This window comes from Phacochoerus africanus, chromosome 16 (genome assembly GCF_016906955.1).
Source record: "Phacochoerus africanus isolate WHEZ1 chromosome 16, ROS_Pafr_v1, whole genome shotgun sequence".
NCBI lineage: Eukaryota > Metazoa > Chordata > Mammalia > Artiodactyla > Suidae > Phacochoerus > Phacochoerus africanus.
The window spans coordinates 54,742,783-54,755,766 of NC_062559.1; the positions used below are offsets into that span (position 1 = coordinate 54,742,783).

The following is a 12,984-nucleotide window of genomic DNA, read 5'->3' on the forward strand; positions in this document are numbered from 1 at the left end:
CTGGGTCACTTTGCTGTCGGTATAAATTGACAGAATTATAGTAAAAATTTACGAAAGCTCATCTGTGAAAAAGAAAACATGACGCGTGTTTCCCAACGTCACAGGCAGGTCCAGGGAACGGCGCGGAGCGTGGGTGCAGGCACCACAGGTTGCTTCCGCGGCTCTGCTCTGCGGGGCCCCTTCCAGGCCGCCTTCCGGTGGGGAACTGGGGTGACGAGGCCCCGGGGCCTCGTGACATAGTGATGCTGTCTCCGGAAGGGCTTTCACGGGTGTGGTTTCCATTGATGCCCCATTCTCTCAGCGGCTCAGTCCCATGGCTCCCAGTCCGGCCCCCTGTGAGTGGACGCGGCGGTGGAGGGTCGGGGAGGAGTTTGTCGGCGGCGGCGGCGGCGGAGCGGAGTCCCGGTGTGGCAGCCGCGAGTGCTCGCTGATCCCTGTGTCACTGGCTCGTCCCACTGGGAGGACACAGCTGGGGCAGCGGGAGGGGCACCTGCACTGCCTGCATCCTCTCTGCAATTTCGCACTAGATGATAAGCTGTTGGTGCCCCGAGTTGATGGGGGACTCCACTGTCTGCCCCACAGTAGCCCAAATGGGGCTTTGAACGTGGTTTCTCAAGATCTGTCTTCGGCGTGAATGGCTTCTAGAACTCTGCCATTGCTGGGGTTCCAGAGGCAGCTGGCCCCACAGAGGGCCTGCAGGATCACAGGATTCAGCATCAAAGGTTGGGATGGAGAAACGCCCCCTTCTCACCGTTGTTGCATCGCCCACAGGAGGGGATGGTGTTAACGGCGGAGGCGCGCGAATATCGAGTGTCTATGGCAGTGGTCAGCGGCTGCCGATGAAGGCCAGGTAATCAATCCTGCGAGAGGGGTCAGCCACGGGCCCTCGGGGCATCTGCGGCTCTGCAGTCTCGCTGAGCAGGCCTGCACTGTCCCCCGAGCGGCATCGTGATGAGCTTGTCCCATCGGTGGCAGCGAGGTCAGGAGGCGTCCCCGTGAATAGATCATGCGTGTAAGTACGTTGTGACGAGTGGTCCTGCATTAAGCAGCTCAGGCTTCAAAGTCTGTTCCTACAACGCCACAGGCAATGTGGGGGGGCAGGCTCCTGGTCTCACTCTGGCGCTGGCTACTCCCCCTTTCCCCTCTGGCACCGTGAAATGTGCAAGCCCCCTTCCCCAGTGGCCGGTGAAAGCTCAGCGGCTGACCCATCCCTTCTGGCTTCCTTGCGTCTTAGGCCTGGGAGGCTCTGCTCCACCTGATGGGCCCGAGTCGAAAGCCTACAGAAGCTGGATTCTTGTAGGCGGCAGGGGTTGTGGGTTCTATTTTAGGTGGGGTGTCAGCGTGTTTACCTGGGAGAAAGCTTCAGACAGGCACAGCACCTGGCAGCACAGAACATGCCGTGGTGCAGAGAGAGGCATTCTGCTCCCAGAAGATTTGGCACGAGTCTGTTCTTTCCGGGCTAATGAGATGCTCTGCCTGCCTTCCGGGTAGAAAGAAGCAGCCAACGCGAACGTCTCACCAGCCCCTTCCCCAAGTGCAGCCTTGCCTGCCAACCCTGCACGGCGACATTACTAAAACACGGTGCCAAGCTGGCTCCCCACCCTGCCTGCCCCCTTCCTCAGTTCTCCGGGGCTCTGGCATCACTTGCGGAGGATGGGACAGCGTTGGTGTCAGAGCCAGAGGGTCTGCAGTGGCACGATGGAGGGAGCCCTTTAAGAGGAGGGTTTCCCTGCAAGGTGGCCGTTGGGGCGGGGCAGACCGGGGGGGTGGGGGGGTGGTTTTAAAGTCAAGAAGGCCTCTGTGAAGCCGAGCGTTTCTCATCTTTATTCCCCTTTCGGGGCGCTGGGATCACCATCGCAGCTTTTGCCAAAACCTGGCGGTGCTTCATGGGGAATCTTCTAACATTCCCGAGTCTTAACAACACGTTCATTTTAATTTGCTCCCGGGCATCAAAGCAGGGAGATGGTTACACACCGTGTTGCTTAAAACGCCTCGGATGTGCCCGTTTTGTCTAGGCTGGTCATTCCCCCCCCCCCCCCCCCCCGCACTTCCACAGATCTCCCTGAAACACCTTCGCAGACTCTGATTTCAGAAAGACCGCAACAAGGAAAGGAGAGGAGCCGAGACAGAAAGGTGGGAGGTTCCTTACCTGGGAAGCTGTATTTTATTATTTTGTTTTCTTTGTAGGGCTGCACCCTCAGCATATGGAGCTTCCCAGGCTAGGGGTCAAATCAGAGCTACAGCTACTGACCTACACCACAGCCACAGCAACGCCATATCCGAGCTGCATCTGCGACCCACACCACAGCTCACGGCAATGCTGGATCCTTAACCCACAGGCCAGGGCCAGGGATGGAACCTGCATCCTCATGGATACTACTCACGTTTGTTACCACTGAGCCACACGGGAACTTCGGAAAGTGTATTTTACATGAAAAGCCTTTCCCTTGTCAAGGGGGTATTTGCATCTACACATATTTCAGCTAAACCAGGGAATCAAGATGCTGGGGTTTGAAGGGCGATAGGAAAACTGATTTAAGGGCAAAGATGGAAAGAGGCAGCTTTCGAGACACTTAAAGTTCTAGGACTAGTATTTGGAGTTTGATTTTCTGGCTGCCAGAGCCCCAGATTTCCTGCTTGGAGGAAGACCTGTCACGGAGCAAACAAAGCCACTAGGCTGGGACTTCAGATCCAGGTCCCAACCACACCAGACAAATTCCGGCTCTCCTGAGATGCTGAGGACTCTGTCAGAGCAGCCGGGTACTGGCAGACCCTGGCAGACCCTTCTCTGAGTAAGGCACGGTGTCATGTGCCCCACCGAGGACACCAAGAAGACACGACGGGGGCAGGGGCAAGGCAATGAGACCGGCACGGTGCGTGCAGAGATGCCAAGAACCCAGCCGAGACGTGATCTGCACCAAATGAGTGGCAAGGACTCTGATAAAAATCTCTGTACTCACGGGTCGGTGCTCAAAAGAGGTGGGAGTGAATGAGCGATCGAGAGAAAGAAGGGTGGGGATAGGCGGCTGGGAAGACTTCCTAGAAGAAAGGGGGCAGAGTCTGGTCTTGGAGTTTGGGCAGGATCAGGCAGGGCAGAGAAACCATTCTAAAGGAGAGAGCAACCTAGCGGAGAGAAACATGGGGCAGTGCGAGCTGACTAGTTTGCATGCAAAAGAGGGTGCAGACACTGGGCAGTGGCAGATCGGCCTGGAAGGATCCATTTCCGGCCAGGCAAGACGCTTCCATGAATTGTTTTTGAGGGGGTGTGGGGAAAGAGTACTGAAATGGAGCTATTTCGATGGGGAATGGGACCAGGTTGGAGCAAACAGACGGCAGAGTCGGTCGAGAGACTGGAGACCAGGAGGCGAGTTGCCAGGGTGCCGTTGTAGTCGTCCCAGTGAGAAGCACAAGGCGTCAGTGAATCCTTGACATGTGACCGGCTTCCACTTCAGTTCAGAAAGCATGGCCTGTTTTATGCCTAGGTTGCAACATTAGAGATTTTTGAGTGAGGTTATTGCCCCATCAATCCCGCAGCAAATAGCTCAGGCATCATTTGCGATGATCCTCTCTGTTTTTGCCCTGACTCCACCGGTAATGATTCATCTCGGATGAACGCCTGAGCCAGGACGAGGCCCACACTGGTATTGCAATGATAACTTGTGGCCTAAAAGAGTTCCAGCCTCTGACAGGGGACTTATTTGGACGTGGCTGCTCACGTGTGCTTGTCTCTTCGATTAGAGGAGTTAAGAGCGTAAACCACAACTGAGAATAAAGTCCACGTTGTAAGAGCAACTAAAAGGAAAAAAATCACTAAGTGATGACTGCTGTTCATCAGCACACCCCATTTCCATAAGACTTGAAGTGGCTTACACCTAACTGTGATTATCATTATTCAGCAGCAATTGTAACTTAAGCCACCGTAAAGATTATCTTGCGACTCAGCAGTTCAGGGCCATGGAAACGCCTTTGGGTCACCAGGTCATCATAACTATGCCCCTTTAGACCTCAGTTTAATTGAGGCATTCACAGGGATGAATTATGGCTGATGGAGGGGACGGGTGTTGCGTTTATTCACGGCCAGCACGTAGGTGTTACTGGCAGCAGTTGAGGGTGGTATCACAGAAGCCGAGGGCCTCCAGACAAGCCGTCTGATGGGCCACGTGTCCTAATCGTCTATGACATGCTGTTAAACTCTGCCCCGGAGCATGTGATTGCAGATGTCGGTGTGACAAGGAGTTCTGTCGCACACATCTTTAGGAAAAGGAAACCTGCCAGTGCTGTAAATCAGTGACTTTTCAGGTCTTTCAACCCATCAGCAGAGACAATTCTTTGCCAAACATTTGTGTAACCTCAGCACTTTTTGGTCAAGAGGTTTTTGTTAACACCTGGCATCACTTCGTCCATCCTTGAACATAGAGCTTCAGCATGCGAGAGCCGAGGAGCCATCGTGAGCGATCACCAGTGCGGGAAGAGCGAGTCCCCTTCCCTTTCCTTTCTGGCCACAGCCACTGTTCTCTCTTCCTCCAAGGGATGAGTTTTGTCTTCTTTATATCATATGTTCACTTTAGTCTCACCGTGTTCCCAGGTTTAGGGTTAAATTCACAGTTACTTTGGCAGCTCTGATTAGAATGTTGATCCAGGAAGAACAGGAGAATACAGTTATTTCCCAAACAAAATTTAGTTCTGCATCGTGCAGTTGAGGGCCTTCTCGCATATGTCCAAGATGGGGACGAGAGAAGTGTGCATGTTTAGAGGGTCTCTAGCAGAGAATCTGAACCACAGGTGGTAAAGGCATGAAGATCACCTGAGCTAGGAGTCCAGTTAGAGGAAGACACTCAACTGAGGACAAAGAGTCGAATCTTGCAAAAAACACTCATCAGTTGACCATGTTCAGGAATCAGTCAGTGCCACGACTGATTAACAATGTCTGGCAAGGGTATGGGCATAGGGCATGCAGTGTGCCTGAAGGTGGCATAACTGAAGCCCAGGACATGAGACAGATGAGCTTAGATCAACTTGTAAGAACTGAATGATACGCCTTGTCTTAATGAGCTACTGTGAGAAAGAGTCTTTCACAGTGTACATTTTAACACTTACGTTATGGGTGTCAGTAGGTACCCCACTCCTGGGAATACCTACCTATTCAGTGTTTTTCACTGTTGGTTAGAATTAGGATCCCTACTGGGTGCCCTTGTATTTGGCTTTAACTTCAGAAACACATTCACAGACGAGAGTAAGAACTGGAGGTGTCATGATTTTTAAAATGTCACTTTCACTCACATGATGAGAAGGGTAATTTGCATGAAAACATGTAAAAACAGCAATGACAACAATAAAAAAATCCTCTTCCTTAAAAGTTTCTTAAAAGCCAATACTTTACTCACTGGTTGGGTTCAAGCCCAGGCTTTGCCGTAACTAGTGAGAAATTGTTGGTGAATTATTTCACCTCTTAGAACCTCAGTCTGATCATCTATAAAATGGGAATCATACTGTACCCTTCATAAGGCTATTGTGAGGATTAAGTAAGTTAACACATGCAAAGCGCCGCCCCCCTCCCCCCCATTCTGTGCTCTGACAACCAAAGAGGTGTTCCTTAAACGTTTGTTCATAACTTCATTTTTTTTACATTCTTTCGTGGTAATTCCTGGGCTTTTTTTTTTCTTTTTTCTTTTTAGGGCTGTACCCATGGCATATGGAGCTTCCCAGGCTAGGGGTCAAATCGGAGCTACAGCTGCTGGCCTACACCACAGCCATAGCAATGTGGGGTCCAAGCTGTGTCTGAGACCTATACCACAGCTCAGGGCAACGCTGGACCCTTAACCCACTGAACGAGGCCAGGGATCAAACCATCATCCTTATGGATACTAGTTGGGTTCATTACAGCTGAGCCACTAAGGGAACTCCTCTTGTTTTTTTTTTTTTTTTTATTAAATTGCAAGAGCTTTTTTTGAATTTCTCTGAATGTTATAATTTCACCATGAAAAGGATTTACCATGAAGAACAGAACACAGTACTTTGCCACGAAAAATAACAAAACCAGAGATGGGGTTCAGATGGCGGAAAAGAGGGACTGGAGCTCAACTTCTCTCATAAAAACAACAAAATTACAACCAAATGCTGAGCAACCTTCAACCAAATGGACTGGAAACTTTCAAAAAGATACCCTACTCCTGGAGTTCCCGCTGTGGTTTCAATAGAAATGAATTCAACTAGGAACTGTGAGGTTGCAGGTTCGATCCCTGGCCTTGCTCAGTGGATGAAAGGATCAGATCTGACTGCAGTCCTTGGAGGATCTCCTGGGAAAACAGGGGTGAGTGTGGCTCTTGTGGGGGAAGGACACTGGAGGCAAAGCTCTCAGGAATGTTCATCAGCATGCGTTTCTCTGGAGGTGGCCATTTTGAGAAAATCTGGCCCCACCCATCATCACTGAGAAGCCCCAGGGCAAACAACAATCCAGGTGGAATCACAGCCCTGCCCCTCAGTAAAGAGGCTACCTAAAGACCCCCCAGGCACACAGCCTCCTCTAATCTCACCCAGAGACAAAGCACCACCCACCAGAGGGATTAGAATCAGCTCCACCTACCAGGGGGCAGGCATCAGCCCCTCCCATCAGGAAGCCTACAGCAAGTCCCCATACCAACTTCAGCCACAAGGGGGGCAGACACCAGAAACAAGAGAGGCTACTACTCTATTATCTATAAAAAGGTCACCACACCCAAGACCTATAAAAATGAAAAGACAGAGAACTATAACTCAGATGAGGGAGAAAGGAAAAACCCCAGAAAATCAGCTAAGTGATCAGGAGATTCTCAGCCTCTAGGAGAAAAAGACTTTACACTGTTGATGCTGAAGATGATGCAAGACATTGGAAATAAACTGGAGGCAAAGATGGATAACTTACAGGAAACACTGAGCAAAGAGATACAAGATATAAAACTTAAGCAAGAAGAGATGCAAAATACGATAACTGAAACAAAAAATTCACTAGAAGCAGCCAACAGCAGAATACAGGAGGCAGAAGAACGAATAAGCGAGGTGGAGGACAGGCTAGTGGAAATCACTGATGGGGAACAGAAAAGAGAAAAAAGATTGAAAACAAATGAAGAGAGTGTCAGAGAACTCTGGGACAACGTTAAATGCACCAACATCTGTATTATAGGGGTGCCAGAAGGAGAAGAGACAGAGAAATGCACAGAAAAAATATTTGAATAGATAGTAGTCAAAAGCTTCCCTAAAATGGGAGAGGAACCACTCGCTCAAATCCAGGAAGCACAACAAGTGCCATATAAAATAAACCCAAGGAGGAACACCCTGAAACATATTAATCAAACTGACCAAAATTAAAGGCAAAGAGAAAATATTGAAAGCAGCTAGGGAAAAGAAACAAATAACATACAAGGGAACCCTGATAAGGTTACTGGCAGATTTTTCAGCAGAAAACTCTGCAGGCCAGAAGGGAGTGGCATGATATACTCAACGTGATGAAAGGAAAAAAACCTCCAACCAAGATTACTTTACCCAACAAGGCTCTCATTCAGATTTGAAGGAGAAATCAAAAGATTTACAGATAAGCAAAAGCTAAGAGAATTCAGCAACACTAAACCAGCCTTACAACAAATACTAAAGGAACTTCTCTAGGCAGAAAAGAAAAGGCAGCAACAGGAAACCACAGATACCACAGATGACAAGGCTCACCAGTAAAGGCATGTATACAGTAAAGATACGAAATCATCCATGTACAATTATACCTCCAAAATCAGAAATCATGAGAAGAGGAGGGTACACATGCAGGACACTGGAGATGCACTTGCAATTAAGAGACCAACAACTCAAAAGAATCTCATATATATATATATATATATATATATATATATAGACTCTTATATCAAAACTTCAGAATATATATATATATATATATATGTATGTATATATATATATGTATATAGACTGGTAGGTGGAGCTAATTCCAATCCCTCTGATGGGTGGGGCTGTGTCTTTGGATGAGATTAGAGGCTGGCTGTGTGCCTGAGGGGTCTTTAGGCAGCGTGTTTACTGAGGGTTGGGACTGTGATCCCACCTGGATTGTTGTTTGCCTTGGGGCTTCTCAGCGCTGACTGCATTTCTATATACTAACAGCAAAAGATCAGAAAGAGAAATTAGGGAAGCAATCCCATTTACCATTGCATCAAAAAGAATAAAATACCTAGGAATAAACCTACCTAAAGGAACAAAAGACCTGTACTCTGAAAACTATAAGACACTGATGAAAGAAATCAAAGGTGACACAAACAGATGGAAAGACATATCATGCTCTTGGATTGGAAGAGCAATATTACCAAAATGAGTATACTACCCGAGGCAATCTACAGATTCGATGCAATCCCTATCAAATTACCAAGGACATTTTTCACAGAACTAGAACAAAATACTGTAAAGTTTGTTTGGAAGAAGAAAAGGCCCAGAATAGCCAAAGACATCCTGAAAAAGAAAAATGGAGCGGGAGGAAACAGACTCCTTGACTTCAGACTATACCACAAAGCAACAGTTACTAAAACCGTATAGTACTGGCACAAAGACAGAAATACAGATCAGTGGAACAGGATAGAAAGCCCAGAATTAAACCCACGCACCTACAGTCAACTAATCTATGATAAAGGAGGCAAGAATATACAATGGAGAAAAGACAGCCCCTGCAGTAAGTGGTGCTGGGAAAACTGGACAGCCACATGGAAAAGAATGAAGTTAGAACACTCCCTAACACCATACACAAAAAGAAACTCCAAATGGATTAAAGACCTAGATATAAGACCAGACACTATCAAACTCCTAGAGGAAGACATAGGCCAAACACTCTCTGACATTAACGACAGCAACATCTTCTCAGCTCCACCTCTTGGAGTAATGACAATAAAAATAAACGAATGGGACTTAGTTAAACTCAAAAGTTTCTGCACAGCAAAGGAAACCCTAAACAAAATGAAAAGACAACCCACAGAATGGGAGAAAATATTTGCAAGTGAATTGACTGACAAGGGATTAATCTCTAAAATTTATAAACACCCCTTACAGCTCAGTACCAAAAAAACAAACAACCCCATCAAAAAATGGGCAGAAGATCTAACCAGACATTTCTCCAAAGAAGACACACGGATGGCCAAAAAACACATGAAAAGATGTTCAGCATCACTCCTCATCAGAGAAATGCAAATCAAAACCACGCTGAGGCACCACCTCACACCAGCCAGAATGGCCATCACCAAAAAGTCTACAAACAGTAAGTGCTGGAGAGGGTGTGGAGAAAAAGGAAGCCTTATCACACTGTTGGTGGGAATGTAAACTGGTGCAACCCCTGTGGAAAACAGTATGGAGATGCCTCAGAACACTAAAAATAGAACTCCCATTTGATCCAGCAGTCCCACTCCTGGGCATCTCTCCAGAGAAAACCATGACTCGCAAAGACACATGTACTCCGATGTTCACTGCAGCACTATTTGCAACAGCCCAGACATGGAAACCACCTCAATGTCCATGGACAGAGGCGTGGCTCAAGAAGAGGTGGTCCATATACACAATGGACTACGACTCAGCCATTGAAAGGAACGAAATACCAAACACTTTTAGCAACGCGGATGGACCTAGAAATTATCATGCTAAGCGAAGTCAGTCAGACAATGAGACACCAGCATCAAATGCTATCATTTGCATGTGGAATCTGAAAAAAGGACACAATGAACTTCTTTGCAGAACAGAAGCTGACTCATAGACTTTGAAAAACTTATGGTTTCCAAAGGAGAGAGAGCAGGGGATGGGGGGATGAACTGAGGGTTTGGGATGGAAATGCGATAATATTTGGTTGCGACGATTGTTGTACAACTACAGATGTAATAAAATTCATTGACTAAAAATATAAAAGTAAATAAAAATTAAAAAATCTATTTAGATGAAAAAAGGAAATGAAAAATAATGAAACCTTCCTTGTCATAGAATATGCAAAGTTGGGATTTTCTGTGGAGGTACTAAGATTCAATAGGTGCTTCATCCCAAAAGAGGGGCTAGATCTTTATGCTTTTACAGAAGAGGTTTCTGAAAACCAGTTAGATGATTCCGGAACTCAGACACTCACAGTGAGGGTAGATGAAGAATTTTTTTTTTTTTTTTGATAAAGAGAATTTTTGAAATTCTGGAGTGTCTTCCCTCTCAGGGATGAGGCACGGGTGCCTTCTCTTCCCCTCAGCATTAATGAAAGTGGCTGAATAAATACTGTCCTCTCTGTTTGGGGGACACACCCCGGGAAAATCTGGAGTTGAGAAGCTGTGGCTTTAAGAGCTGACTGGGGAGGAGAGAAAGGCAGGGAGAGGAAGAAGGGAGGGAGGGAGGGAGAAGGGAGAGAGAAAAGAAGGAGGAGAAGAAGAGGAGCTTTTGGGGGGGGCGGGGGCAGGAGGAGGTTGGGGGAAGAAGAGGGGGGGAGACGGGCACGGCTTCAGTGCATCCATGCCAGCTCCACCCCGGGATGTGAGTGTCTTCCTGAACTGGTTACCATGGGTCTGAGCCATTTAAAATAATTGTCCCCGAGGGCCTCCTGGGCAGTGGGCACTGGGACAGCATCATCGATAGAGCTTTGAGGAGTGGTGGTGGAGAAAACCAAGCTCCGAAAGGGGAGTGGGCGGCTGGAAGAAGCCACTTAGCCACAGCAACGTGCCCTTGGAAGGTCGCATCGGGGCCTCGGAAGACCTTACGAAAACGCTCCCAAGAGTTGGACCGAGCCATCTGCCGGCCCAGAGATCAGAGGCCGTCCTAGGACAGGTCAGCCAAACGGGGCCATTCTTACCTCCCATCTGTCCTCAGCCTGACCTGTCAGAAACTGAGTCTGAAAGCTGAGGCAAGGAGCCAGTCCAACAGGGGAAGGAAAGGGAACAAGCCACCCATTCCCAGGGCAGCAACACCAGGAAGGGGGCCCAGTTGTGGCTGCTGCTGGCGGTGCAGGGAAGTTTATTAGGCTCGCAGTTTTGATTATGGTCAGGGAGTTGGGCATCTTAGTTGCAATTTAGGCCATCATAGGAGACTGTATTCCCCTAAAGGCAGCCCTGGGGCAAGAACCCCCACTTTTATCCAGGGGGAGAGGAAGGCCTATGGCCACTGCAAAGGTTGAAAGGGACAGGGGGGCTTTGATGACCATCACCCAGCACCAGGTCTGCCCTCTTTCCCCACTTACATGGGAAATTAAATTACTAGACAAAGAAATGCTAACTTGTAAATCTCTCCCAGTTTCCCACCTCTCTGGCTAATCCCCAAGTATACGTGAGGGGGGGATCAAGTGTGAGAGTAACGTACTATCTTTTTATTTTTTAATTTAATTTTAGCATTTGGAGCCTATAATGAAGTAGCTTGTCTAAATTAAACAAGACTTGTTCATGAATATTCGTGAGTGTTTTCTAAGCCCACTGCCACCTGTCATTTTAAAAACAGGTGAAAATAGGGACTCTCTTTACCTAAATTATTAAGGTCAATCAATAACACTAAAAAAGGCTTTGTGGATCACACTATCAAGACTTGGTTACCTAAGGATGCTTGAAAAATTGAGGAGAAAGATAAGCAAGAAGGGGACATGGAGGAAGAGAGGAGCGGATTGAACGAGCTTTCAGAGGTAGAGAATTTTACATTGTGAGCAGAATATACATTTCCCCATAAACTGTGAATTGGTTTATTTCTGAGAAGTAGTTCCACTGCTATTTACAACACTGATTGTTGAAGTTTCAGGATCTAAAAACGGATACTATTCAAATGCCCTCATCCCTGAAGTTCTTTTGAAGTTTCTGAAAACCTGGAAATGCCAACTGGGAGAGACTGGTGTCCGTCAAAGGAGAACACAGTGGTACTACTGGGAAAAGGCAAGGTCAGAAAAGTCAGGGAATTTTGATATGGTCATTTGATGGTTAGGTTAGCAAGATTATTCTCCTTAGTAATCAGCAATATTTCTGAGTCGTAGTAATGATGTGTTTTATGGGTCTCCATTTCCTCTCTCATCTTTAATTAAACACAAGACACGCATCAAATTCCCAATGCACTGTTGAACACAGCCTTTGTTTGTTTAATGGTTAAGCCTCAACAGAGAAGATTTCTGCTGTACCCCCAGTGACCCAGTCACTGTAAATCAACTGCACCCTACTAAAAAATAAATTCAAATGAAAGGACGCACAGAGACAGGAGAAATGTCATGTGCATGCCTTTGTTTTCACGTCCGAACGACGAGCACAGGTACAAGGACCCCTAGAGCGCAGTGAGGCTGACCACCGTCAGTTCCAAAGGAGTTTTGAGGAGCCATTTGCCTACAGAGCAGCGGCTGAACCCACTTACGCAGCCCCTTAGCAGCAAACATCACAGAAGGGACCGCACGTCTCAGAAAACCGACAGGCCTCCGGTAAGAGTCCACTTGGGTGATACAATGACCATTCTTATTGGACCTGAGTCTTTCTCGAGCCCTTTGGCAAAATGGAGTTAGCAGCTGCAGCCCTGCTCTAATAATACTGTAGCCGAATCAGGCACCCCTACACTTTACAGCCGGGTGCTTCTTATTTCTTTTCTGCTTTAACTTTTTAATTTTTTTTAAGGCATAGTTGATTACAGTGTGGCGTCAATTTCTTCTGTACAGTAAAGTGACTCAGTCATCCATATATATATATACATTCTTTTCCTCATATTATCTTGTATCACGTGCTATCACAAGTGATTGGATAGAGTTCCCTGTGCTGTACAGCAGTTCCCCATTGCTTGTCCATTCTCAATGTAATAGCCTGCATCTACTAACCCCTTTTTAGAGCCGCACCTGCAGCATATGGAAGTTCCCAGGCTAATGGTTGAATCGGAGCTGCAGCTGCTGGCCTAACCCACAATGACAGATCCAAGCCGCGTCTGCAACCTACGCTGCAGCTCATGGCAACGCCGGCTCCTTAACCCACTGAGCGGGGCCAGGGATCAAACCTGCAT

At 47.4% G+C, this 12,984-nt stretch overlaps 1 protein-coding gene and 1 long non-coding RNA gene across 2 annotated transcripts in view; one reads left to right on the plus strand and one right to left on the minus strand.

Moving 5' to 3' along the window:
- POU6F2 (POU class 6 homeobox 2) overlaps window positions 1-12,984 on the minus strand; it is a 484,815-nt gene that overhangs the window by 35,978 nt on the left and 435,853 nt on the right. The gene's annotated exons all lie outside the window — the stretch shown is intronic.
- LOC125117412 (uncharacterized) overlaps window positions 1-12,984 on the plus strand; it is a 48,122-nt gene that overhangs the window by 28,194 nt on the left and 6,944 nt on the right. The gene's annotated exons all lie outside the window — the stretch shown is intronic.